Below are 26,345 nucleotides of genomic sequence, written 5' to 3' on the forward strand. Positions count from 1 at the left end.
CTCCCCCTTTCTTAACAAAATGACCTTAATGTCTTCAGTGTTCGCAATTCTTCAATCCACCACACGGGTCGGCGGGCAGCCTGTTCTTCAAGCCTCAGTAGTGTCGAGTCAATGGTGAGCTTGGCTTTGGTCAATATTTCCATTGTCTTAGTCAGGGCATTCTTGACCACGTTGCTTGTGAACGGTTTACTCTCACACTCCGCAGTCATCATGTTTCCTTCCTGTGATGTAACTGCTGTTGGTTCAGATGCTCGGTCTCTTTCATGAGTGGATAATGTCCTGGTCCTCTTCTGAGCACCCGCATCTAATTTTACTTCCCTTTGTCGTGTCCGGTCGAGGACAACACTGCCCTCCAGTTCAGGGTCCTGTATACCAGACAGCACGGTGCTATCTGAAGAGACTGTCTTGGTTTGGTTCGGTAACTCATTCGCCGCATTTACTTTTACTTCTTTTTGTCTAGTCCGGTCGAGGGCAACACTGTCCTCCAATTCAGGGTCATGTATACCAGACAGTACGGTGCTATCTGATGAGACTGTCTTGGTTTGGTTCGATAGCTCCTTCACGGCCTCGGGTTGTCTGGCGAACTCGTGGGCTATCTGTGCATAGGCATGTTTCTCTCTCATCTGATGATCTCTCTCTACTGACATGTCCGGCTTTCCTTGCGGAGTGGCTGGCTGGTCCCTTCCCGTCCGGTGACTAAGGTCCACTGTCTCTGTTTTCCTTTTGTAGGTCCTTTGAGTCAGCCTCGCGGACCCCTTCAGGGGTGACGGTGTCTGATCTATGTCCGGTCATACTTGTGATTGACATGAAAGGTTGTCTTGTAGTGTGACTGAGTATTCAGAGACCTTGGTGTGTGACATGTTGCTCTTGACGGGAAGGATGTCCTTTGGTTCCATGGTGCGTTCGGGTGATTGACGCCATGGCTGTTGTCGGGACCATGACTTGGTCGACTCACGGGATTGAACAGACGTGCTCTCTGGGTCAGAGAAGTCTCTTGTCGACTTCCAGGATCGGACAGACGCGCTCTCTGAACCAGAAGAGTTCCTGGCCATAGACGTGCTTTCTGGGTCAGAGAAGTCCCTTGTCGACCTCCAGGATCGGATGGACGCGCTCTCTGAATCAGAGGAGTTCCTGGCCATACTCCTTTTAAAGCGTTCCTTTGAGAGTGTATCGAGTAATGGATGTCTGAAATGAGTAGGCCGTGACACATTGTTCTTTGACTCAGGGTTGTCTTCGAGACGCTTCTCCAGGAGCCTTCGTCGACTTGTCTTTGGCATTGTTTCATTTGAGAAGTTGTTCAACAACCACGTGCTTGTTCTTTGTGTTTGATCTTGAGGTTTTCCATCTTTGCCTTTCTCACATGTCAACGACTTCTTCTCAGTTTCTTCGTTGCCCCCGGTGCCATTGATGCGTTGGTCTTTTCCTGTTCGTTGTTGGGGAGGGTCAGTTCGTCTTATGCAACCTATTTCTTCCCACTTGTCTGGTGCTCGGACACTCATGATATGGGTGTGGTGTGTTCTCCTGCTGGATGTTCCTTCAGACTCATCTTCACAACTTGGCGAAGAATGTTCCTGCATCAACTTCCAGTTTTGACCATTGTGATTTCTTCTTCTATAGTTTGTCTTCCTTACTCTCTTGTTGTGCAGGTTGCCTTCTTGTCCAGGAGTGCGATCTTTCCCACTTGACGCTCCCTCCTCGTCGGACTTTGAATGACACCTTGAGGGTGAAGAACTCCTTGAGGTTGTCCTTTGACTGATTGGCTCGGAGTGTTCCTTATCACTTTGTCTCTCTCGTTGTCTCTTCACTGGTCTGCCTTCCCTCTCTCTCCTTTTTGTTTTGTGCATTTTCCGAGTTTCATCCGTCCAGGCATCTTGATCTGTTGCCTTCCGAGGCAGGTCCTTTGATCTGTCTCTTGCCTTGACGAGTATTCCAATTTCAGCCTTCCTAATGATTTCTTCTAGTGACCAATTTCCTCGCAGGATCTTGAGCTTTGTGTCGGGGTTTGCGCAGCCTTCAATTATCCGGAGTCGAACTGCGTCCTCATTCGTAAAGGTGTTAAACTGGCAGCCTTGTACCAGGTTTTGCAACCGAATGATGAAAGTTGGCAATGGTTCGCCTGGTTCCTGCCGAGCTGTGTTGAAAGCGATGCGATCATGATCCACTTCCGCTTGTGCGGAGAGACGGGCACATAGCTTCTCTTGGAGTCTTTCATAGATTTCTGTGTCTTCTTTGGAGAATGTTTTAATTGGGCATCGGCCCTCAGGACCCACCAAATGGAGGAGCAGCATTAGACATTTCCTCTCTCTTTGTTCACCATTGGCGTCCAGGAAGTCACCCAATGTTGCCAGCCATTGGTTCCGTTTGAGACACAGACTCCAGGTATCCGTCTGCACCCCTGGGGGTGGTACTTCAATGCAGGGATTGAACCGTTGTGCTACTTCTTCCCCCGCCATGAGAGGAAGATTCTGATAGATTATACTTGCAGGGCACGGGCTGTTCACTCGTCTTCTCGTCTTCTTAGCTGACCCTCTTTAGTCGAAACCTTCAGTCTGGTCATGTGCTGGGACGTTGATAATCTTTGCAATCATCACAGTATGTGCCAGTGAATCACTTAGATTTTGTGCGTTCCGACGTGTCCACCACCCAGCTGCACTGTTCTAGACACAAGGTTCCTTTTCTTTCGAGTCGACTGCTAGTGGCAGGTGGTTACCAACTCTTCCGCGGTGATGCTGGGCACGTTTGACATCTTTGTTCGTTCGGGCGTTCCCTGTGCACTGGCGCAAGTCCTCCAGCCACTTCAGGGTGTGTTGTGCTTGTTTCTGGGACTGTCTTTTGCAGCCTTGCCCTCTTCTGAACCTCGTGCGGTTCTGTCCAGCAGCTCCTCTCTTTTACGCTCTTCGGTATGTGTTCACCATCACCTTTGTAGGTGCTCGTGCTGGTTTGTTGTTTCTCGCCAATGTTGGTTTATTTGCTCTTATCAATGATTGTTTGTTCTTCGCCAAAGGTTGTTTGGCCTTCGTCAATGTTTGTTTTCGTTTGTCCAATGCTTGTTGATTTGCATGTATCAATGCTTGTCTATTTGCAGGTAGCAATGCTCGTTTTATTTATTTATTTATTTTTTTGCATGTACCAATGTTTGTATGCTCTTCGCCAATGCTTGTTTCTGTTTGTCCAATGCTTGTTGATTTGCATGTATCAATGCTTGTCTATTTGCAGGTATCAATGCTTGTTTCTTTGCATGTACCAATGCTTGTTTAAATTGTCTTGTCAATGCTTGTTTTTCACAGTTGCCAATGTTTGTTTATTAAACTGAGGTTTGCCTGACTCCAAGATGGCCGCTTCTAGGCCTCAACAGGGATTGGTGGGGACAGCCTGACTTCAAAATGGCCTCCATACTCGAAATCTCGTTCTCCACGAGATTTGATTGCCATTCACTCTCCAGGCTCCCACGTCCCTTGGCACTCACCGGCAGCCGATTTTCTTTATGCCGCTCACCTTCAACAATCCTTCAGACGCTCCTCGGGCATCGGAGCAGCCAGGCACGATTGGGGTGAGTTCCCAGCTTCCTTCGGTAAGCGCGCCTGCAATGTCTCACGCATCGGGGGTGAGCTTTTTTTTTTTCCGTTTGGCGCGAAAAGCGCTCTTGCTCCTGGGCACACCCACGGGGCTTCCGCAGTGCCCCAGGCGCCTTCTTGTAACCAGGGTATTAGGCCGGATCGGGGTGGGCTCCCGATTCCTCCTTACTTTTAAGTTCCCGCTTTTCTTCGCCGACAGAGTGCCAAACCTCACGCATCGGGCGTGAGGTTTTCCGACCTCCGACGGCACTCGGGCTCAACTTGTAGCGCGCTCAACAGCGCTTGCTGGCAGCACGTCACGGACGATGTCTGCTGCTCTGGGGGCACTTCTTCTTCCTTCCTGGGCGCAACACAGGGTCGGAGTGGGCTCCCGATCTCTGTACACGGGCCACTCACCCAGGGCACACGCTTCCAGCGTGAGACGCGTTTTAACGCGATTGACTGCTTGGTTATCGAGCGATTCAGCGCTCGTTTCTGCGGTCCCTCTCGGCTCCCTCGCAGACTCAGGAGGGGCAGTTTCAACAGCTGCTGGCCTCATCCTTCAAGCGGCAGCGTGGCCCCACTCGACAGCGTTTTCTTCGAAGCTGTTTGGGACAGGGTGTTCTTGTGGGGCTCTGCACACAGTGGGCTTGGTCATCCCACCCTCGTCGCCAGTTGTAGCATCGTGCTACAAATAAACACAGACACTTCTTGATGCTTTCTATGGAGCTTTATTATATGCTTCTGTTACCTTCCCTGTCCCTACTCTAACTGCCCTCATCCTGTCCTGACCCCTCCTCTTCCCCTCAGCCCACCTAGCTCCGCCCACCCCAGCTACTAGACTGTCAACTATATTACACTTGGGACGAGCGGGAGCTTCCCTCCGGGTGTCCTCGGGGAATGCAGCCTCGTCTTCAGCTGATGCTTGGTGAGACGACTCCAGGACACCACGACTCAAGGTATGATATGATTGGGGGGGTTCAGTGACTATAAGGGGACCTGTGCCCCCTTTTGAATCCCCCCAGCCGCTTGTCCCTTTTTGCCCGGAATGGGCGGTGAGCGGCTAGCTTGGGGGTGACCAATCCCCCTTTTCGCTGGCTTGTGGGGGGAGGGGGTGTCCCGTCTCCGGTAGGCGTTTGTCACTGGCCCCTATCATATCCAGCTTCTCCTCCCCAGCCTTTGCTTCGAGGTCTTGGGCTCTGAGCATTCTGCCCACTGGTGTTTGGGTCATGACACAAGTGGTTGTGCACATGATGCTGCAGTCAGTGCTTTGAGCGAGGGGGAATAGCTGGTGGATGAGGGTCACCCACCAGCAATCCCTGGGAAAGGGCTCTCAAATGTAAATTCAAGGAGAGCTTCAGTCATTACTGTCTCACCCAATCTTGGGCAGCCTGACTGGGAATAGCAAGCAATCACAAGTGGACAATGAGGATTTCGCTTACAAACAAGTGCTGTAGTGTTATTTCAACAGTAACATTAATCCTAATCAATCATTAAATAACTACACACTGTGTCTTCATCCATGACCTCAATGAAGGCATTAAAGCCCTTAGGAGAGAAAACCAAAACCCTCAAAATACCATTGAACACGCTCTCCCATCCCTCGCTCCGAACACATCCCTCGCTCCGAACACACCCACCTCCCCTCACAAACTAGCAGTCACACTATATTAGGAGTATAAGCGCACCCCTCATAAAGTTGTTTCAAAGTTAATAGGTCTGGTTGATAACTAAAAGTGCCTCTTCAAGGATTGGTTCATTTGTGTGTGTAGCTTTGTGGATGGACATGGGGTGAATGCAAGAATGAGTAATTCGGTTATCCAATAAATGCACCAGTGGTAGAGGAGATGGGTGGTTGGATGGGTGACTGCATATATTGAGACATCTAGTCGCCTTCAGTTATAATAAGTAAGGCTTCCAGTTTTCCATTTTTTCTGATTTTTACAGATAAATACAGACAGAAAACAATCTATATCCTGTCTGTATTTTTTTCTTTTTTAAAGCGGAAAAATACAGAAAATTGTGCTTCTTGTTAGTGTTTCTCCTTGTTGTCCGCCATGAATTCCAGACAACCTGCTAAGCAGATAGATACCATGGGGATTTAAAAACAGGATCAGATTCCATTAAATAAAGTCATATGTTAATATATGTTTGTATATAATGATAATATTTACATGTCGGTGTAGTGTTTGTTATATGTGGCTGCTTAATTTGTTAAAATGCGACAGGTATCAAAATATATGTGCATATTTATCAGTTGAATAAACGTGGAAACATACCATGTTAGGACCCCATATTTTTCTCAAAACATAAAACAGATATATATAAATACCAATACAATGGCCCAAAAATAAATATGGATAAATACAGACAAATGTTAAAAATATATATATAACACCAGGAGCCCTAGTTATAAGCCAGAACTAATAACTTTATTAAATGCTAGCTTTCATTTGGGGAACAAAACATGAAATTCTGAGTCCAGAAACAAGATGACATTATTATCTACAACATGCCAAAATATAGTACTCTGCAAAACTACAGTTACATGTTATGCAACCATAGTTCGGACAGTGGACCACTCAACCGAAAGATAAAGCACCAATCCAAGTATCACCAAATAGATTCAATCACACAGTCCAGTGTGCACTTTCCAAATGCTCCCTGTCCCAAGAGCATTACCCAAACCTTGGGTAAAGAGTTTATTTTTATCCTAAATGGAAAAGCACCGCTATATAAGTTGGTCTCTTCCAGTTACAGGAGACTATTCAACTTTCCAATTGTCCTCATATATAGACGCTGAGTCGTGATGTACAAATTGTAATGTTCGTTTAATGATCCAATTAAAGACAAAACATCAGCCAACGCGTTTTGTTCTGAAACCAGAACTTCTTCAGGGCGCAAACGGTGTATCGAGGCGTATTAATTTCCAATTTCGATATTTGGTAATGTCAGACGAATACATTTTCTATTTCTTCCATTTCCGATTTTAAAGTGAATCGGGGACAGATATTCTCGATTACCCCACAAGTATTGTTTTATATTTTTATCGAGGCTCAACCTTAGACAAAGGAAGTTCGTCCTATGCGGTAGACGTATTCCGCCTCCTGTTCATTCAATAAGTCCCAAAAATATCCTTATGGTAGTTGCCTGATATGTTGAACACGATATATCAACCTCGGCGTCCCGCTATCTTAACACGCCGTCATCTCCATTGCCTAAAAAACTTAGGACGAACTTCCTTTGTCTAAGGTAGAAAATGTATTCGTCTGATATTACCAAATATCGAAATTGGAAATTAATACGCCTCGATACACCGTTTGCGCCCTGAAGAAGTTCTGGTTTCAGAACGAAACGCGTTGGCTGATGTTTTGTCTTTAATTGGATCATTAAACGAACATTACAATTTGTACATCACGACTCAGCGTCTATATATGAGGACAATTGGAAAGTTGAATAGTCTCCTGTAACTGGAAGAGACCAACTTACATAGCGGTGCTTTTCCATTTAGGATAAAAAAAAAACTACAGTTACAGTTAATATTCAATCAATCAAACATTTGTCAAGTGTGCTACTCACCCGTGAGGGTCTCAAGGCGCTAGAGGGAGAGGGGATGACGCACCTACTGATCGAACAGCCAGGTTTTGAGGAGTCTCCTGAAGGTGAGCAGGTCCTGGGTCTGCCGCAGGTGGATGGGGAGGGTGTTCCATGTCTTGGCGGCGCGGTGGGAGAATGATCTGCCGCCGGTGGTCGTTCGGTGGATGCGTGGGACGGTGGCGAGGTCAGTGGAGCGAAACTGTCGGTTTGGGGTTTAGAAAGAGAGTCATTTGTTGAGGTAGGCTGGTCCAGTGTTGTGGAGAGCCGTGTGAGCGTGAGTGAGGAGTTTGAAGGTGATCCTCTTGTTCACCGGGAGCCACTGCAGGTCTTTCAGGTGGGCGTTGATGTGGCTGTGGCGAGGGATTCCAAGGATGAGGCGTGCGGAGGCGTTTTGTATGCGTTGGAGTCATTTCTGGAGTTTGGCCGTGGTTCCCACGTAGAGGGCGTTCCCGTATTCCAGTCTGCTTCTGACGAAGGCTTGGGTGACCGTCCTTCTGGTTTCTGTGGGGATCCATCTGTAGATTTTGCGGGGAATGCGGAGGGTGTTGAAGCAGGAGGCGGAAACAGCGTTGACTTGCTGGATCATAGAGAGCGTTGAGTCCAGGATGAACCCCAGGTTGCGTGCGCGGTTGGTGGGTGTCGGGGCAGCTCCCAGCCTGGTCAGTCCATTGCGTAGGGGTTGGAGCCGAGGATGAGGACCTTCGTTTTGTCAGAGTTCAGTTTCAGACGGCTGGTCTTCATCCACTCTGCGACGGCCTTCATTCCCTCGTGCACGTTGGATTTGGCACTGGCTGGGCCCTTGGTGAGGGAGAGGTTCAGCTGGGTGTTGTTGGCGTATGAGATGATGTTGAGGTGGTGCGCTCAGAGAATGTCGGTGAGCAGTGCCATGTAGATGTTGAAAAGGGTCAGCCTGAGGGATGATCCTTGGGGTACGCCGCAGGTATTGTGGTGGCTTCGGATTGGAAAGGGGGAGGCGGACTCTCTGGGTTCTGCCTGTGAGGAAGGAGGTGATCCAGTTCAGGGTTTTATCACGGATCCCTGCATCGTGGAGTCGTGTGCGCAGGGTGTGGTGGCAGATGGGGTCAAAAGCGGCAAAAGGTCTAGAAGGATGAGGGCAGCTGTTTCTCTGTTGTCCAGCAGATTCCTGAGGTCGTCGGTGGCGGCGATGAGAGCGGTTTCGGTGCTGTGGTTGCTGCGGAAGGCAGATTGGGAGGAGTCCAGGATGTTGTTCTCCTCCAGGAAGTGGGTCAGTTGTCGGTTTGCAGTCTTCTCAATGACTTTCGCCAGGAACGGGAGCTTTGGGCTTTTTGAGTAGGGTGTTGAGTTCGACGTGTTTCCAGCTCTCCGGGAAGGTGGCGGTTTCGAAGGAGCTGTTGATGATCTTTCGGAGTTGGGGTGCGATGATGGGGCTCGCTTTGTTGAATATGTGGAGTGGGCAGGGGTCGGAGGGTGAGCCGGAGTGGATGGTGTTCATGATTTTGATGGTGTCTTCCTCATTGACGTTGTTCCAGGAGAGCAGGAGGTCGGTGTGCTTGGAGGACGTTGAGTTGGGAGTGTCGGTGACTGTCGTCGGAGTCTGGGTGTCGAAGCTGTTGTGGATGTCTGCGATCTTGCAGTGGAAGAAGGTGGCCAGGGAGAGTCAGAGTTCTTGTGATGGCGGGATGTCGTTGGAGCTGGAGTTGGGGAGGCGAGTTCTTTCACGATGCTGAAGATCTCTTTGCTGCTGTGTGCGTTGTTGTTGATGCGTTCCTTGAAGAAGGTCTTTTTGGCGGATCGGATGAGTTGGTGGAGCTTGCGTCTGACGTCCTTGAGGGCCGTGTAGTTGTCTGGTGTCTGGTCTTGGCGACACTGCTTCTCGAGTCTTCGGCAGGTTTGCTTGGAAGTCTGGAGGTGGGCATTGAACCAGATGTCTCTTGTGTCGGTGAGCCTGTTTGAGGTTTTCCTGAATGGGGCGAGGGTGTTGGCGCAGATGTCGATCCATTGTCTGTAGTTGTGGGCCGCTGCGCTGTATTGGCACCTCTCACCTGTTTTGATAGGTGCTTTTCCCGTTATTTCACATTTGTTGTATCTTCACATAGTAGCATTTACTTCTGGTGTGACTTGGGCTGCACAATTTAAGTCCTCAACATTTGTATGCCTTGCAGTCTTCAATCCAACCGCATACACCCCCAAGTAAAATTTTAATATGCATTGGCAAAGCCAATCGTTCTTGCTCTGATGTGCAAACAAATTTAAACAAAGACATTCACAAATGCTTTTTACATACTTTGCATACACAAATGCTGCTTATCTCATTAAAGCCTGCCCAATTGGCTTTTCTAATGCTGGGAAGTAGAGCAATAATGAACTATGTTCTTTATAAAAATAAATACAGGAGAGAAGATAAACAAGTCAGTGTGACAAACAATATACACTTATTGTTTTTGCCGATTTTGTTTGCAAATGCTTCAAGCGAAAAGAGAAAAAAGCTTTATGCCAATGAGGTGCAACAACGGTAAAAAAAAATCTTCAGTGTTGTATGCATGGATCTGCGACCTAACGAGGCGACCGACAATACGGTGACATGGCATCACCACAGGTGTACGCAAGTATCATACTTTCAAAAAGTTTAAAAAGTACGCCCGAGCACATTTTTGGGGAAGCAGCTGAGGAGGTATGCATACTTGCCCACTTGAAGAACAATCTCACCATGTGAGAAGGGGCGGGGCTTCGTGCTGAGCAGCACCTACAAACCCACCCGACCCCTCCTCTCAAAAGAAAGACAAGCATTGGAAATGCAATCGGGCTCGGATTTATTTGAGTTTGAGCTAATGGCATTGTAAATGCCAATGTATTGTTGCTATGTGTTATGGAGTGTGTTCATGTGGTGTGTACTGCCAGTGATCTCCTTGTGAGTGTGAGAATATTGCACCGTTACTGCCTGTGATGTCCTTCTTGTGAGTGTAAGAAGCTTGCACTGCTGCTGCCTGTGATGTCGTTCTTGTGAGTGTGAGAAGCTTGCACCGCTGCTGCTTGTGATGTCCTTCTTGTGAGTGGGAGAAGCTTGCACCTCAGCTGCCTGTGGTCTCCTTGTGAGTGTAAGAAGCTTGCACAGCTGCTGCCTGTGATGTCCTTCGTGTGAGTGTGAGAAGCTTGCACCGCTGCTGCCTGTGAGTATGAGAAGATTGCATTGTGCATCTCTGTGCTGTGCCTGTTCTTTGTAAGGGACTCTTGCTCTGTTGCTGCTGCTGCCTTGGCACAGTACCTGCTGTGAGTGTGTAAGGGAAGCTTGCACCACTGCTGCTTGTGATGTCGTTCTTGCGAGTGTGAGAAGCTTGCACCTCTGCTGCCTGTGGTCTCCTTGTGAGTGTAAGAAGCTTGCACTGCTGCTGCCTGTGATGTCGTTCTTGTGAGTGTGAGAGGCTTGCACCGCTGCTGCTTGTGATGTCCTTCTTGTGAGTGGGAGAAGCTTGCACCTCAGCTGCCTGTGGTCTCCTTGTGAGTGTAAGAAGCTTGCACAGCTGCTGCCTGTGATGTCCTTCTTGTGAGTGTGAGAAGCTTGCACCGCTGCTGCCTGTGAGTATGAGAAGATTGCATTGTGCATCTCTGTGCTGTTCCTGTTCTTTGTAAGGGACTCTTGCTCTGTTGCTGCTGCTGCCTTGGCACAGTACCTGCTGTGAGTGTGTAAGGGAAGCTTGCACCACTGCTGCTTGTGATGTCCTTCTTGCGAGTGTGAGAAGCTTGCACCGCTGCTGCTTGTGATGTCCTTCTTGTGAGTGAGAGAAGCTTGCACCTCAGCTGCCTGTGGTCTCCTTGTGAGTGTAAGAAGCTTGCACAGCTACTGCCTGTGATGTCCTTCTTGTGAGTGTGAGAAGCTTGCACCGCTGCTGCCTGTGAGTATGAGAAGATTGCATTGTGCATCTCTGTGCTGTGCCTGTTCTTTGTAAGGGACTCTTGCTCTGTTGCTGCTGCTGCCTTGGCACAGTACCTGCTGTGAGTGTGTGAGGGAAGCTTGCACCACTGCTGCTTGTGATGTCGTTCTTGCCAGTGTGAGAAGCTTGCACCTCTGCTGCCTGTGGTCTCCTTGTGAGTGTAAGAAGCTTGCACTGCTGCTGCCTGTGATGTCGTTCTTGTGAGTGTGAGAAGCTTGCACCGCTTCTGCTTGTGATGTCCTTCTTGTGTTTGGGAGAAGCTTGCACCTCAGCTGCCTGTGGTCTCCTTGTGAGTGTAAGAAGCTTGCACAGCTGCTGCCTGTGATGTCCTTCTTGTGAGTGTGAGAAGCTTGCACCTCTGCTGCCTGTGGTCTCCTTGTGAGTGTAAGAAGCTTGCACAGCTGCTGCCTATGATGTCCTTCTTGTGAGGTCTCGCAGTTGTGAGAGTTTGAGCTATTGGCATTTTAAATGCCAGTGCCGTTTATTTATGTATTGGTTTTTGAAACATAAATAAAAGGCATTGTCATTTACAATGCCAATATCTTAAACTCTCACAAATGCGAGACCTATTGAATGCAAATGCTTGATGGGACTGGTGGCACTGGTAATACCGGTAGCGGTAGTATTGGTGGTGGTGGTACTGGCAGTGGTAGTATATGTGGTGGAGGTACTGGTAGTGTTAGAATTGGTGGTGGTGGTACTGGTAGCAGTAGTATTGGTGGTGGTGGTACTGCTGGCTGTAGTACTGAGAGTGGTAGTACTGGTGGTGGTGGTACTGGTGGTGGTAGTAATGGTGGTGGTGGTGGTACTGGTAGTGGTAGTACTGGTGGTGGTGGTACTGGTGGTGGTGGCACTGGTAGTACTGGTGGCTGTAGTACTGGCAATGGTAGTACTGGTGGTGGTAGTACTTGTAGTGGTAGTACTGGTGGTGGTAGTACTGGTGGTGGTAGTACTGGTGGTGGTGGTGGTGGTACTGGTAGTGTTAGTACTGGTGGTGCTGGTGGTGGTGGTACTGGTAGTGGTAGTACTGGTAGTGGTAGTACTGGTGGTGGTAGTACTGGTGGTGGTGATACTGGTAGTATTGGTGGTGGTGGTGGTACTGGTAGTAGTAGTATTGGTGGTGGTGGTGGTACTGGTAGTGGTAGTATTGGTGGTGGTGGTGGTACTGGTAGCGGTAGTACTGGTGGTGGTGGTACTCGTAGCAGTAGCATTGGTGGTGGTGGTACTGCTGGCCGTAGTACTGGTAGTGGTAGTACTGGTGGTGGTGGTACTGGTGGTGGTAGTATTGGTGGTGTTAGTGGTATTGGTAGTGGTAGTACTGGTAGTGGTAGTACTGGTGGTCGTGGTACTGGTAGTACTGGTGGTGGTGGTAGTGGTAGTACTGGTGGCTGTAGTACTGGTAGTACTGGTGGTGGTGGTGGTATTGGTAGTGGTAGTACTGGTGGTGGTGGTGGTGGTACTGGTAGTACTGATGGTGGTAGTTCTGGTGGTGGTAGTACTGGTGGTGGTGGTAGTGGTAGTACTGGTGGCTGTAGTAGTGGTAGTACTGGTGGCTGTAGTAGTGGTAGTACTGGTGGTGGTAGTACTGATGGTGGTAGTACTGGTAGTACTGGTGGTGGTGGTGGTGGTACTGGTAGTGGTAGTACTGGTGGTGGTGGTACTGGTAGTGGTAGTACTGGTGGTGGTGGTACTGGTAGTACTGGTGGTGGTGGTACTGGTAGTGGTAGTACTGGTGGTCGTGGTACTGGTAGTACTGGTGGTGGTGGTAGTGTTAGTACTGGTGGCTGTAGTACTGGTAGTACTGGTGGTGGTGGTGGTACTGGTAGTGGTAGTACTGGTGGTGGCGGTGTTACTGGTAGTACTGGTGTTGGTAGTACTGGTGGTGGTGGTACTGGTGGTGGTGGTACTGGTAGTACTGGTAGTGGTAGTACTGGTAGTGGTAGTACTGGTAGTGGTAGTACTGGTGGTGGTGGTACTGGTAGTACTGGTGTTGGTGGTAGTGGTGGTGGTGGTGGTAGTGGTAGTACTGGTGGCTGTAGTAGTGGTAGTACTGGTGGCTGTAGTAGTGGTAGTACTGGTGGTGGTAGTACTGGTAGTGGTAGTACTGGTAGTAGTGGTGGTGGTTGTGGTACTGGTAGTACTGGTAGTGGTAGTACTGGTAGTGGTAGTACTGGTAGTGGTGGTACTGGTAGTACTGGTGGTGGTGGTAGTACTGGTGGTGGTGGTAGTGGTAGTACTGGTGGCTGTAGTAGTGGTAGTACTGGTGGCTGTAGTAGTGGTAGTACTGGTGGTGGTAGTACTGATGGGGGTAGTACTGGTAGTACTGGTGGTGGTGGTAGTGGTAGTACTGGTGGTGGTGGAACTGGTAGTGGTAGTACTGGTAGTACTGGTGGTGGTGGTACTGGTAGTGGTAGTAGTGGTAGTACTGGAGGTGGTGGTTCTGGTAGTGGTAGTACTGGTGTTGGTAGTACTGGTAGTGGTAGTACTGGTAGTGGTGGTACTGGTAGTACTGGTGGTGGTGGTAGTACTGGTGGTGGTGGTAGTGGTAGTACTGGTGGCTGTAGTAGTGGTAGTACTGGTGGCTGTAGTAGTGGTAGTACTGGTGGTGGTAGTACTGATGGGGGTAGTACTGGTAGTACTGGTGGTGGTACTGGTAGTGGTAGTACTGGTGGTGGTGGTACTGGTAGTGGTAGTACTGGTAGTACTGGTGGTGGTGGTACTGGTAGTGGTAGTAGTGGTAGTACTGGAGGTGGTGGTACTGGTAGTGGTAGTACTGGTGTTGGTAGTACTGGTGGTGGTAGTACTGGTAGTGGTGGTACTGGTGGTGGTGGTAGTGGTGGTGGTGGTACTGGTAGCGGTAGTACTGGTGGGGGTGGTACTGGTAGGCGTAGCATTGGTGGTGGTGGTACTGCTGGCCGTAGTACTGGTAGTGGTAGTACTGGTGGTGGTGGTACTGGTAGTGGTAGTACTGGTAGTGGTACTGGTAGTGGTAGTACTGATAGTGGTAGTACTGGTGGCCGTGGTACTGGTAGCACTGGTGGTGGTGGTAGTGGTAGTAGTGGTTCCTGTAGTACTGGTAGTACTGGTGGTGGTGGTGGTACTGGTAGTGGTAGTACTGGTGGTGGTGGTACTGGTAGTGGTAGTACTGGTGGTCGTGGTACTGGTAGTACTGGTGGTGGTAGTGGTAGTACTGGTGGCTGTAGTACTGGTGGTGGTGGTGGTACTGGTAGTGGTAGTACTGGTGGTGGCGATGGTACTGGTAGTACTGGTGTTGGTAGTACTGGTGGTGGTGGTACTGGTGGTGGTGGTACTGGTAGTACTGGTGGTGGTGGTAGTGGTGGTGGTGGTGGTAGTGGTAGTACTGGTGGCTGTAGTAGTGGTAGTACTGGTGGCTGTAGTAGTGGTAGTACTGGTGGTGGTGGTACTGGTAGTACTGGTGGTGGTGGTACTAGTAGTGGTAGTACTGGAGGTGGTGGTACTGGTAGTGGTAATACTGGTGGTGGTAGTACTGGTGGTGGTAGTACTGGTAGTGGTGGTACTGGTAGCGGTAGTACTGGTGGGGGTGGTACTGTTGGTGGTAGTACTGGTGGTGGTAGTGGTACTGGCAGTGGTAGTACTGGTAGTGGTAGTACTGGTGGTCGTGGTACTGGTAGTACTGGTGGTGATGGTAGTGTTAGTACTGGTGGCTGTAGTACTGGTAGTACTGGTGGTGGTGGTGGTACTGGTAGTGGTAGTACTGGTGGTGGTGGTGTTACTGGTAGTACTGGTGTTGGTAGTACTGGTGGTGGTGGTACTGGTGGTGGTGGTACTTGTAGTACTGGTAGTGGTAGTACTGGTGGTGGTAGTACTGGTGGTGGTGGTACTGGTAGTACTGGTGTTGGTGGTAGTGGTGGTGGTGGTGGTAGTGGTAGTACTGGTGGCTGTAGTAGTGGTAGTACTGGTGGCTGTAGTAGTGGTAGTACTGGTGGTGGTAGTACTGGTAGTGGTAGTACTGGTAGTAGTGGTGGTGGTTGTGGTACTGGTAGTACTGGTAGTGGTAGTACTGGTAGTGGTAGTACTGGTAGTGGTGGTACTGGTAGTACTGGTGGTGGTGGTAGTACTGGTGGTGGTGGTAGTGGTAGTACTGGTGGCTGTAGTAGTGGTAGTACTGGTGGCTGTAGTAGTGGTAGTACTGGTGGTGGTAGTACTGATGGGGGTAGTACTGGTAGTACTGGTGGTGGTGGTACTGGTAGTGGTAGTACTGGTGGTGGTGGTACTGGTAGTGGTAGTACTGGTAGTACTGGTGGTGGTGGTACTGGTAGTGGTAGTAGTGGTAGTACTGGAGGTGGTGGTACTGGTAGTGGTAGTACTGGTGTTGGTAGTACTGGTGGTGGTAGTACTGGTAGTGGTGGTACTGGTGGTGGTGGTACTGGTGGTGGTGATACTGGTAGCGGTAGTACTGGTGGTGGTGGTACTGGTAGGCATAGCATTGGTGGTGGTGGTACTGCTGGCCGTAGTACTGGTAGTGGTAGTACTGGTGGTGGTGGTACTGGTAGTGGTAGTACTGGTGGTGGTAGTGGTACTGGTAGTGGTAGTAATGATAGTGGTAGTACTGGTGGCCGTGGTACTGGTAGTACTGGTGGTGGTAGTGGTAGTAGTGGTGGCTGTAGTACTGGTAGTACTGGTGGTGGTGGTGGTACTGGTAGTGGTAGTACTGGTGGTGGTGGTACTGGTAGTGGTAGTACTGGTAGTGGTAGTACTGGTGGTCGTGGTACTGGTAGTACTGGTGGTGGTAGTGGTAGTACTGGTGGCTGTAGTACTGGTAGTACTGGTGGTGGTGGTGGTACTGGTAGTGGTAGTACTGGTGGTGGCGATGGTACTGGTAGTACTGGTGTTGGTAGTACTGGTGGTGGTGGTACTGGTGGTGGTAGTGGTACTGGTAGTACTGGTAGTGGTAGTACTGGTGGTGGTGGTACTGGTAGTACTGGTGGTGGTGGTAGTGGTGGTGGTGGTGGTAGTACTGGTGGTGGTGGTAGTGGTAGTACTGGTGGCTGTAGTAGTGGTAGTACTGGTGGTGGTAGTACTGATGGTGGTAGTACTGGTAGTAGTGGTGGTGGTTGTGGTACTGGTAGTACTGGTAGTGGTAGTACTGGTGGTGGTGGTACTGGTAGTACTGGTGGTGGTGGTAGTACTGGTGGTGGTGGTAGGGGTAGTACTGGTGGCTGTAGTAGTGGTAGTACTGGTGGCTGTAGTAGTGGTAGTACTGGTGGTGGTGGTACTGGTAGTACTGGTGGTGGTGGTACTAGTAGTGGTAGTACTGGAGGTGGTGGTACTGGTAGTGGTAATACTGGTGGTGGTAGTACTGGTGGTGGTAGTACTGGTAGTGGTGGTACTGGTGGTACTGGTAGCGGTAGTACTGGTGGTGGTGGTACTGTTGGTGGTAGTACTGGTGGTGGTAGTGGTACTGGCAGTGGTAGTACTGGTAGTGGTAGTACTGGTGGTCGTGGTACTGGTAGTACTGGTGGTGGTGGTAGTGTTAGTACTGGTGGCTGTAGTACTGGTAGTACTGGTGGTGGTGGTGGTACTGATAGTGGTAGTACTGGTGGTGGTGGTGTTACTGGTAGTACTGGTGTTGGTAGTACTGGTGGTGGTGGTACTGGTGGTGGTGATACTTGTAGTACTGGTAGTGGTAGTACTGGTGGTGGTAGTACTGGTGGTGGTGGTACTGGTAGTACTGGTGTTGGTGGTAGTGGTGGTGGTGGTGGTAGTGGTAGTACTGGTGGCTGTAGTAGTGGTAGTACTGGTGGCTGTAGTAGTGGTAGTACTGGTGGTGGTAGTACTGGTAGTGGTAGTACTGGTAGTAGTGGTGGTGGTTGTGGTACTGGTAGTACTGGTAGTGGTAGTACTGGTAGTGGTAGTACTGGTAGTGGTGGTACTGGTAGTACTGGTGGTGGTGGTAGTACTGGTGGTGGTGGTAGTGGTAGTACTGGTGGCTGTAGTGGTAGTACTGGTGGCTGTAGTAGTGGTAGTACTGGTGGTGGTAGTACTGATGGGGGTAGTACTGGTAGTACTGGTGGTGGTGGTACTGGTAGTGGTAGTACTGGTGGTGGTGGTACTGGTAGTGGTAGTACTGGTAGTACTGGTGGTGGTGGTACTGGTAGTGGTAGTAGTGGTAGTACTGGAGGTGGTGGTACTGGTAGTGGTAGTACTGGTGTTGGTAGTACTGGTGGTGGTAGTACTGGTAGTGGTGGTACTGGTGGTGGTGGTACTGGTGGTGGTGATACTGGTAGCGGTAGTACTGGTGGTGGTGGTACTGGTAGGCGTAGCATTGGTGGTGGTGGTACTGCTGGCCGTAGTACTGGTAGTGGTAGTACTGGTGGTGGTGGTACTGGTAGTGGTAGTACTGGTGGTGGTAGTGGTACTGGTAGTGGTAGTACTGATAGTGGTAGTACTGGTGGCCGTGGTACTGGTAGTACTGGTGGTGGTGGTGGTAGTGGTAGTAGTGGTGGCTGTAGTACTGGTAGTACTGGTGGTGGTGGTGGTACTGGTAGTGGTAGTACTGGTGGTGGTGGTACTGGTAGTGGTAGTACTGGTAGTGGTAGTACTGGTGGTCGTGGTACTGGTAGTACTGGTGGTGGTAGTGGTAGTACTGGTGGCTGTAGTACTGGTAGTACTGGTGGTGGTACTGGTAGTGGTAGTACTGGTGGTGGCGATGGTACTGGTAGTACTGGTGTTGGTAGTACTGGTGGTGGTGGTACTGGTGGTGGTGGTAGTGTGGAAAAGTAAATTCTGCCATGTTCTGTGTCCCTACGCGTTCTCCATCATATGTTATGTGTGCATGATTAATATGCATATGTATTCCCCATGTTCGATTAAAGACGCAATTATAGTAGAGTGTCCACCTCTAGTATGCCTGTTTCCAGTTCTCGTGAAAACTACGAATATCAGGCCTATGTAAAGCTACGTTGCCACGTTTCTCAGTGTGCACGTTATTTCATTGTAAAGTCCCCGTTCCTAGGCCTCAAAAGGGCCCGGACACCAGATTCAGCTCCTGTCTCCTGAAGCCCTCGCTGAGGAGCGATACAGCCCCCACCTGTATCCCTGACCCTTCACTTACTTCCTGCCTCACAGTGCCCGGTTCAGCCTGGCTCTGCCTCTGAGTCTGCCAAGAGTATGTTATGATTCTTGTTATCAGTCCAGCCCTCCTTCTCTGCATTCCTAAAGCTACTGAATCGCATCAATAGTTACCGTCATTGTCTAGCCTTTACGTCTCCATGTAAGAGAAATACTGTATTTAATGGTCATTTAATATTCTTCATCACGCACTACATGTAGAATAATGCATGCTCCAGTCTTAGAGTCTGTTAGCCTTTACCCCGATAACTTTTGGATTCTATCAACATGTTCTCTAAACATCAGATACTAGATACTGTTTAGGTACATGTCGCCCTGACTCTCCAGACTTCAGTCTCTGCTCCTAACACAGAGTTCGTAGCCCCCAGCTTCTCCTAGTAACACGTCATTGCCAGTTTGCGCGCACCACCAGGTTAGAGGTCCCGGCTCCTTAGGTAGCCCCCTCCATGTTTCCGCCCTATTCATGACATATTCTGTTACGTTTGCATCACATATCTATGTATACGCCCTGTTACACCCACTCTCACCCTTATCTTTCGCGACTGCTACGCGTCACACCCTTTGCTCCACCCACCGCTCCGCCTATCATATGTACTGTAATGCAACTGTTTTAATATATATATGCCTGTGTATTGTTATTAAATGTTACGCCAGTCCTTTCCCCAGAGCGCGCTCATCCCAGATCCAGCCCCGGCAGCTGCCGGGCCCTGCCATCCTATTCCTATGCAGGTTGTCCTGTTCCTGTCCTTTATGCTGTAATAAACCTGCAAACTCCTACTACCTCGAATCTTGACTCTTATTTATTGAGCTATCTGTTATTGCTATGCCTAGTCAAACCTAGATCCGGTATTATTTATTTATATACCACATAATGGCGCCCGAATAGGGACTTGCCCTTTCCCCACGCGCCGGTGAAGCCACGCCGGCCCCCTGACCCTCTGCAGCCGTGACGGAACCATACCGTGCACGTGCAGATATTTCTGCTTCAAGTATCCCTCAGGCCCACGGAGGAGACGGAGGTGGCGATCCAGCATCCAGACGAGGCGGTGGAAGAACGCGGCGAGTCCCGACCAGAGCCCAAGCCGAGAGTCCAAGGTCCGAGGTATCCGGAGGCCCACCCGTAACAGAAGTCCGAAGTTCGTCCGTCCGGCGTCGAAGCAGTCCAGTCCAGTCCGAGGCCTTCCGTTCTTGCTGCCCGGTGAGTACCGTTGCTGGGGTAGTATCTAGACAGGGTCAATCTAAATTGTCTCTGGTCCGATGGGTCTGGGTACGCAGATCTGAAACGAAGTGTTCACCTAGGTGGATACGGGTCTTGATGCGTCCCTTTATGGGACCGGTATGTTCCGTGCTGTTTCAGCAGCGCATCCAGTAATTCTAGCCTGTTCCGTTCTCGAGAAATTCATGTGTTTCTGTTCTCAGTGTTCCAGGTAGTATTCTGTCCGAACTGTTGCTTCATAATGTTATTCAATGTATTTTCAATGTCGTGGTATGCCTGAATTGTTTTCTCAATTGTTATTGTTCCTCGTGTATTGTATTGTGTTCAGATTCAAGTTTGCAATGTCCCTCTTTTCGAGATTACGTCAGTTAAAAACTAGAAAGGGTCTGCTAGAAGAAGCAGTTCCTGTCCCGCCTAGGGACAGTCCAGGTCATTTTATGTATCAGAAACATGGCATAAGCGCCATATTGTATCTAGATTTATGGGTAGAGTATACCAAAGAGTTAGAGGAAAAGTATAGATGGCCCGTATCAGGTACGTGGGATGCCGAGTGCATCATGAGAGTAGAAGAAGCATTATGGAAAAAGAAAGCCAGACAGTCACAGAAAGATGCCATTGAGTTATGGCGCAAAGAATCTCATAAAAGAACCGAAAAAGAAATCAGAAAGTCTGAATTAAGTAGAGAATCCTTAGAGCGAGCACAAGAAAAAGAATTAATCGAGATAGGTGAACGAGTTAAAGCCGAACAGTCAGGCAGACAGAGGCATGCTCTTATTAAGGGTATGTATCCTCTTCTTGCCGAGGGCTTGCCAAAAGCGACCCCGGAGGCATCCAGTAATTTTCCGCCACCCTTAGTTCCGACCAAGCTACGTCACAAACCGACCGCAGCTGATATTTTCATTTAGTCCTATTTGGACGACACAGTCCCAGAATATGCAAATCCCGCTCCGCCAGTCCCTGTAAATCAGGCACTTCCCGCTCCTCCAGACACCGGAGTACCTGTTACGGTACCCCCGGTCCAGCCCGCCATACAAGTCCAGCCTGCATTTCCATTTCCCACTCTGCCAGGATGAAGAGCATCAGTAGACGACTCTAGTTTAGGGGCCGCAGGAGGAGGTCCTCCAGGAACCCCGCCGCCACACAAGCGTTTAACGTTAGCCGAATTACATGCACAAGCGTCACAGCGTACGCCCAGGTATCAGTCTGTTGCAGAAATAAGAAAAGCCCTTAACGAATGTGGCTATGATCCAGTCCCAGGCGAGGATAATATGGTTCTATATTCATTACGCGTGAGAAAGGTGACCGAGTATCTAGTCACCCTACCAGATATGAAAGGAGATCTAGACAGAATATATCGTTTCATCCGTACAGGGAATGATCCAGAAAGTATTAGTGACGTTATGTGCCAAAGAAAAGTTGAAGTCCAGCTCATGCTATTAAAGTTTCTGATTAATTGTCTAATAAGAGAACAAGATTATCCGACCAAAGATCAAGCCGAAATGAAAATCCTGACAAAGTGGAGTGATAATATAGCCGAGGGTAAACACAAGACTATCAGTAGTATAGAGAGTATGTACAAGAAAATCCGTAAAGAAATAATAAAGTTACACGAACAACGTAAAGCAGCACAAGTAAGCGAGAAAGAAAGTAACTCAGATACTGAAGAGGTAGAGGACGAGAATCCCGCCAGAATAGCGTATGTAGGAAAATCTAGATTTCCAGATCGCCATTTGCGCCTAGAACACAAGTCAGTTTTACATCACCCGGCACCAGAACAAGGTTCTCTAGAACAAGTATTTCAAGCTACCGATCACATTCTGAAATCACGAATCGGTTACAGTGAATTAAGTACTATGCATGAACAAGAACTAGCCCGATCAGCAGTCCGATGGATTACTGATTCTACCACTTTTCCAGACGAAATAGTGGCACAAATGTTTCTGAAACTGCCCCCAGCCGAACAGCGACTGGTGGGTATGTATATGATCCAACACCTCATTACATTGTATGAGGGTCAACATTCTGATCCAGGTCCGTTACACGATGTCCTGAACGAGTTGCTCCAGTATAGATGGAAAGGTTTAGGTACCGATTTGATTAGTGTCATTCTAGAACAGCGCCACAAATATAGTATGTTTCTGAACCCGCATTTTGTTCATGTTTCACCCCCAGAAAGTAAACCGTTTTACATAGACAGACAGAATCCGTTACGAGAAGTGCATCCAGTTAAGACAGACGGTGGTGAAATGCAACGAGTGTTTGTTTACACCCCGATCACAAAGATGGAACTCTTAGAGATGAAAAAGTTAATTCCCTGTCATGATAAAGATCCAGCAGGGTTCCACCGAGAATTAAAAGACATGCTCCGTATGGGAGAATACACGTATCCAGATATTATTAAAATGTTAAAGGTCCTGTTGCCCGCAGGGGTATATGAGAAACTCAAGGAAAAAGAATGGGAGGTGGGAGAGAAAAAGATCGATTGGACAGTCCTAGAAGCTGAAGATAAGGCACGAGTACCAGGTACCGGTCTTGGAGACAAATGTAAAGAATTACCAGAATTATTAATACAAGTTTTGCCTAGATTATTGACAACTAGAAAAGAAGACTGGGATGCAATCTCAGCCTGTAAACAGAAACAAGACGAAGACATTAGTGATTTTTATTCTAGATTTGAGAAATGTTTTATTATAAACAGTGGCCTCATGACAAGTAGCGAGTCATACCCTCATCTTTTTGTTACTAAATTAGTCGAGAATTCAAGTCCACAAGTTAAGAATCGAGTTTTGAAAGTCGAAAGTACCTGGCAAGCTAATACCCCGTCCCAGATGTTACAGATGCTTCAATATCACCAGAATAGAATCAGAGAAGAGCAAGAACACGAGAGAAAGCGTATGAAAGACACGAAAATGAAAGTACTAGTTGCACAATCTGTTCCTCAAGACAGTCAGAAGAGGGGTCCGAATCAAGCCAGTCATCCTACAGCTCCCGTTAAAGGGAACTGCAATTATTGTAAACAACCAGGTCATTTTATAAACGAGTGTGCAGTTCTGAAACACAACATAGCTACCGGTAAGACTAAAGAAAGACCACGTCCGCCTAGACAAGAGCAAGTTTCACAGACTTCTCAGCCACAGAATGCACCACAGACAGTTACTGTACCGCAGCCCATCGCTGCAACACAGCATGTTACACAGCAGATGTATCAGTATGCGCAGTCAGAGTATCCAGAGTATCAGCCATATTCATGAAACAGCCTAGAGAGGGAGGTAGGCTTGCCTCTCATCGAGATACCTGTAGATCAAGAGGGTCCCTATGTTCACAGTCAAGTACTAGGGAAAGACAGAAAGTTTCTGATTGATACAGGGGCAAGTAGGACCACCATCAGTCACGCCGAAGTTCCAGGGGCTCCGCTCTCAGGCTCTAGAAATGTTTCCCTTGGATTTTCAGGAAAGCCTATTGTAAATGAAATATCAAAGCCAGTTACCCTAGAAGTAGGTCCACTGTCCCGCACTACTGATCTGTTACTTACTAAGTCATGTCCAGAAAATCTATTAGGCATTAAAACACTGAAAGAGTTAGGTGCAGTTATATGCTGTTCCCCAGAGGGAATACGATTGTTCCTACGTGACTTCAAGGGTCACTATGTATTACGAGATTTTGATCCGAGATTGTCTAATGTCCCGCAGCATCTATGGGCGCAAGGTCCAACTGATGTTGACTATATGCAAATCACACCCCATCGTGTGACTCTCAAGCCAGGTGTAGTCCTGCCACGAATAAGACAGTACAGATTGCCACCTGAGGCTGTAGCAGCCTTATCCAAAATTATTGACGAGCTCATCGCTCAAGGAGTAGTGGTAGAAACTGACTCCAATGTATGTAATTCTCCGATCATTCCTGTCATGAAACGTACTGATCCAAATGCACCCCCGGTATATCGATTAGTGATTGACCTTCGAGAACTTAATAAATGTATTATTCCCCAGTACCCAGTTGTCCCAGATATCTCTTCCCTATTGACAGCCATTGATTCCGAAGCCTCATTTTTCACTGTCATAGACCTCAAGAACGCATTTTTTAGTGTCCCCATTCATCCAGACAGCCAGTTTCTTTTCGGATTTTGTTTAAATGGAAGGAGCTATATGTTCACACGCGCGCCTCAAGGTTTCACAGAAAGTCCTAGTATTTACAGTCAAGCACTTAAGAGACAACTAGACAACATTCACATGCCAACTGACACTGCCCTGCTCCAGTATGTCGATGATCTACTGATCACAGCCCGTTCTGAACGTGCTTGCGAGCGAGCATCCCTTACAGTCTTGTATTTCCTAGCCGAGATGGGGCACAAGGTGTCCCCTTCTAAGCTTCAATTCTGTGTCCAGCAAGTAATCTACTTAGGCCACTTGCTGTCCAAGTGGGGTAGGCAGTTGACACCTGACCGTATCCAGTTAATAGCGAGTCTTCCTCAGCCAAAGACCCAGAAGGAGGTACGTGCTTTTATCGGCCTTACTTCTTATTGCAGACAATGGATTCCTCAGTATGCATTTCTAGCCAAACCACTGATACAGTTAACGACACAGGAGGCAGCCGTATCGACTGTTCTCCCTTGGACATCTGAACATACACTTAGTTTCAATGAATTAAAGAAAGCCCTATGCCAAGCTCCAGTTCTAGCTACACCAAACTACAGTAAGCCTTTTACACTTTTGGTCACTGAACGCGAAGGTACAGCATTATCTGTTCTCACACAAGATCAAGTAGGACAATACAAGCCTTGTGCTTATTTTTCGAGCACACTAGATCCTGTAGCCCAGGCTCTGCCTGTGTGTCTCAAGTCAGTTGCAGCCACAGCACTAGCTATCAGACAAAGTGATTCCATAGTCTTAGGACACTCCCTTACCGTACAAGTTCCACACTCCGTGGAAGTTCTTTTAAACCGAACACAAACTCAGCACTTGACAATTGCACGTTTAACAGGTTATGAATTGACACTGTTTCAGCCACACATAGAAATCAGACGCTGCAACGTTCTGAATCCTGCTACACTGTTACCATCAGTTAATCCAAATCCTGCCACACACGATTGTGTGGAAGTAGTTAACATCATGACCAAGCCAAGACAAGATCTGACAGATATTCCATTACCAGATCCCGACCTGACACTTTATGTGGATGGTTCATGCATGAGAACCAGTACAAGAGAACTAGTAGCCGCGTATGCAGTGACTACCGACACTGAAGTTATTGAAACACACCGTATTGACACCCTGTCTGCTCAAGCAGCAGAGCTAGTTGCTCTGACTCAAGCCTGCATACACGCCAAGAACCTGAAAGTTAATATTTACACAGATTCACGTTACGCATTTGGAGTCGTACACGACTTTGGAGTGCTCTGGCAGGAGAGAGGTTTCATGACTTCTCATGGAACCAAGATTCAGCATGGTCTCCTTATTCAAGCTCTGTTAGATGCAATACATTTACCGACATCCATTGCTATCATGAAATGCAAAGCACATACGAAAGTTACTGACACTATTTCCCAGGGTAATGATCTAGCAGATCGCACAGCCAAGCTTACAGCACAGGCTCCAGACATTTCAGTTAAGCTAACACAGACACTCACTCCAGATCCGACTACATGTATGACAGTTAAGGACCCTACTCAAGATGTCATAGATATCCAGTTACATGCTACTCCCGAGGAAATCAAGAAATGGTCCGAACAAGGAGGGGTCCAGACAGATCAGGGATGGGTAACGAAGGGTAGAGCCACATGGTTTCTCCCCGACTCCATGGTTCAAGTCATTATCAATACCGCACATAGTCCAGCACATTTAGGAGAAAAAGCTATGTTAGACAGTATCCAGAACATTTGGTTCAACAAGCATTTACGAGCTGCAGCCAAGCAGAAAGTCCGTACCTGTATGATATGTTGTCAGTTTAATCCAGGTAAAAGTGTCCCGGTGGAACAAGGTGGATTCCAGCCTCCTGACCACCCTTTTGAAGTCCTCCAGATGGATTACATTCAGATGGAGCGATGTCGAGGTTTCAAGTATGTCCTTGTAGTTGTATGCGCTTTGTCCAGGTGGACAGAAGCATATCCAGTCCCAGATTACACAGCCGCGACCACTGCTAAGCAGTTGGTTCGTGAGTTCTTCCCCCGTTATGGACTCCCTAGAGTCGTATATTCTGATAACGGCCAGCCATTCTCATCTGAGTTGATGAAACATGTGTCCCTGTTGTTAGGGTACCAGTGGAAGTTTCATTGTGTACGCCATCCTGAAGCAGCCGGTCTCGTAGAGAGACATAATCAGACCCTGAAAATTCGAATTGCAAAAGTTCGTCAAGAGAAAGGTGTAGACTGGCTAGTAGCTCTGCCAGTTGCTTTGTTTTATATGCGCATGGTCGCACATTCCAGATCAGGTCTGTCCCCGTATGAGGTCGTTTTCGGCCGCCCCCCTAACATGTGGGGTACACCTAGACCCCGAAGTATTACCGATGTTTCAAGTAATATGCTGACAGATTACCTAGCTTCCTTGATGTCTGCCCTCAACTCTTGTCGTTCACAGGTTGCCGCCGCCTTTCCAGACAATACCGAGGTGGCACCGCATGAAATCGTTCCCGGATCCATGGTCCTAGTGCGAAATTTTGACCGTTCAAGTCCGCTGGAGCCTCGCTGGAAGGAGCCCCGACAGGTCCTCCTGGCCACCCGTACAGCCGTGAAGTTGGAGGGACGCAAAGGCTGGGTGCATCTTTCGCATATCAAAAAGTTTTATGGATTGAAACCAGTTTCAAAGAACATTTCCGAGGATTTAAAGGACTGCCAAAGTACTATTCTTAAGGACTGTCCCGCAAAAGACAATGTTACTACACCCTCCCTGTTAGAGACAACTCCGCAACAGGAGTATAAGAAAAAGTTAAGGTCTAGTAAAATAAGTCAGCCAGTTTGAT

Source organism: Lissotriton helveticus, chromosome 7 (assembly GCF_964261635.1).
Source record: "Lissotriton helveticus chromosome 7, aLisHel1.1, whole genome shotgun sequence".
In the NCBI taxonomy this organism is placed as follows: domain Eukaryota; kingdom Metazoa; phylum Chordata; class Amphibia; order Caudata; family Salamandridae; genus Lissotriton; species Lissotriton helveticus.